This window comes from Suncus etruscus, chromosome 19 (genome assembly GCF_024139225.1).
Source record: "Suncus etruscus isolate mSunEtr1 chromosome 19, mSunEtr1.pri.cur, whole genome shotgun sequence".
Lineage (NCBI taxonomy): Eukaryota > Metazoa > Chordata > Mammalia > Eulipotyphla > Soricidae > Suncus > Suncus etruscus.
The window spans coordinates 29,426,707-29,429,164 of NC_064866.1; the positions used below are offsets into that span (position 1 = coordinate 29,426,707).

Here is a 2,458-nt window from a genome sequence, read left to right on the forward strand (position 1 = left end):
GAAGACAAAGTTGTAAAGATAGGGATAAAGTGCTAGCTTTGCACACAACCAATGTGTTTTATTCCCCAGAACCATCTATATATAGTCCCTAAAGCTTGGCCAGGAGTGATCCATAAGCACAGAGCCTAAAGTAAACCCAGAGAACTATGTTCTTATTTGGGACAAACAATACTAATACATTTTGCACTTTGATGAATAAAAGACCTGGTGAACAAGAGTTCTCAAATCTATCTTTTGTTGCTATGATGTTCATAAGTCAGGGGGTTTAAGCTCATGGTAGATAGAGCTGGAACCACAGCTTGCTGGGACATAGTTGACAGTTTGAAAAAGACCAGCACTGCCATCAAGAGAGTTGAGGGCTCTCTGCCTTAGGCTCCTTGGAGAGAATGACTTAGTGTTACTCTGGTCTCCCAGAGCCAAAAGGGTCCCGAACAGCTGAAAGTGCTCTGTGAGTTTGTGCTAACTATACACATTAACACTGTACCTTCTCTTTGGAGGGGCTGAAGGGCGAGACGTGACAGATTCATCATAAGTCAAATCTCCTCTTGGTCCTTCCTGCTGAGAAGGTACCTCTTGTGGGGCTTCTAATTCTCTTGGACCACCTAGAGAAGCAAATACAGAAGGAAATTTGTGATAAGCATCACCTTCACTGAGCAATATACTACCCTATCAGAGGGGCAAGACAACATACAACTATAGACAAAAAAAATTCAGGAACAATGATGGGTTTTGTTTTTTTTTTTTAGCAGAATAATCAAACAGCTACCTTAATTGTCTTTTTATTTTAAATGCAACTTGTATTTTCAAAAGAAGATGCATTGATTTGCTTGATGTGAGGAAGATGCATTGATTTGCTTGATGTGAGGATTAAAATTTTAAGAATGTAAAATTGTGGGTAAGAACTCAGGTTCAATCCTAGGCATCCCATATGGTTCCTAAGAGCATGGCTAGGAGCAATTCCTGAGTGCAGGACCAGAGTAATCCCTTCACCAGTGTGGTCCAGAAACAACAAAATTTAAAGATTTACTAACAAGACTAGGTCTTATAGCATGAAAGCTTTAGGCAAGTCAGTTCCTCTGGACTTCATTAGCCAAGTTTATCATGCAGAAGCCACTTGGGATGATTTTGAGTGCTCGCTTTGGCAGCACCTATATTAAAATTGGAACGATACAGAGAAGATTAGCATGGCCCCTGCGCAAGGATGATTTTGAAAAGCAGATGGCAATTTGGGAGTTCCAGGATGGTTGCAGGATTCTGTCATTGTAGCCACAAATTCCCAGGAGATCTGTTCCTTCTTCTGAGGACACATTTTTTTCCATGCTACATTAGCTGTTATTGACTAGATATTTATAACTGGGAAAAAAATGTGCACCCCGTCTGGCTACTAGGATCACATAGCATCAGTGGAAACATTCAAATGGCCACCAATGGCACCTCTTTCTCTTCACTAGCCGTCTGCCTTCTTTTTCTCTCACTCCCAAGAAAGCCTATTTTTTAAAGCGAGTCAGATGGTTTTTATTGAATGAAACTTGTTAGAATGATGTGAGAGTAGAAAGAGAGGACTATGTGTTCAAGAGAACTTGTTCAAGAGAACAAGTATGTTCAAGAGAACATAGGCTTGGGCGAGCAAGCCCAGAGTGGATTTTGGAAAGAGCTTTTATACAGCTTTTTGAAAAAAAAAAATTTTTTTTTGAATACCCAAAGAGAAGTTTTTATTGGTTGCCTGATCAAAAAGAAGAGGCAGAATCCGATGGGGGGGGGGGGCAGTCCTGGCGGGCTCCAGAGGATTATTCTTCCCTCCCTCCTCCCCCAAACAGGAGAGGGCCAGCTAACTCATCTGATGAAAAATACGTTTGGAGAGACGATGGCATGGAGTGGTCTCTTGGACCAGGTGGACTATTGCAGGAGATGGGCCACTTTGTCTGAGAGCTCTGTATTTAGTGCAAATCATGCGGCAAACACATTTTCAGAGCGATTCTGGTTCGCACGACCCTCCGAAAGATGAGTGTTGAGGTCGGGGGGCCCTGTCCCGTCGTGCGCAGGCATAGCTGTGCTTGGAGGAAACTCTGCTGATGGATATGGGCAGATGCTCTCAGGTTGCACTGGGAGGGTTGTTGCTGGCCAGTGCTGGATTGGATGACATGCGGCACACCTGTGGAGATTTCTGGTTTCTGTGGTCCTGAAGCAAAAGTGTTTTTAGGTGGTGCAGAGAGGGCTCTGGAAGTGGCCTGGCCATTGATGTGCCAAGGATGACTCTGGCACCTTTTGGTCGCTGTGCCGAGGCTGAGGCGACTGAACATAAAACAGAGATGTTCCAATGCCTCCTTGAATCTCTGGACTTCCAGGGGCTCTGCTGCCTTTTGAGCTTCAATGGACGGTGGTGGGCCCTGCTCATTGCGTGTGGTGTTGACAATTTCCTTCTGCTCAGAGGCTGGCATGGCCTTTGCTGTTTCTTGGC

General features: G+C 44.3%; 1 pseudogene; it reads left to right on the forward strand.

Moving 5' to 3' along the window:
- Positions 1 to 1,129: 1,129 nt before the first annotated feature.
- On the forward strand, positions 1,130 to 1,229 carry LOC125997713 (uncharacterized; annotated as a pseudogene).
- Positions 1,230 to 2,458: the final 1,229 nt, after the last annotated feature.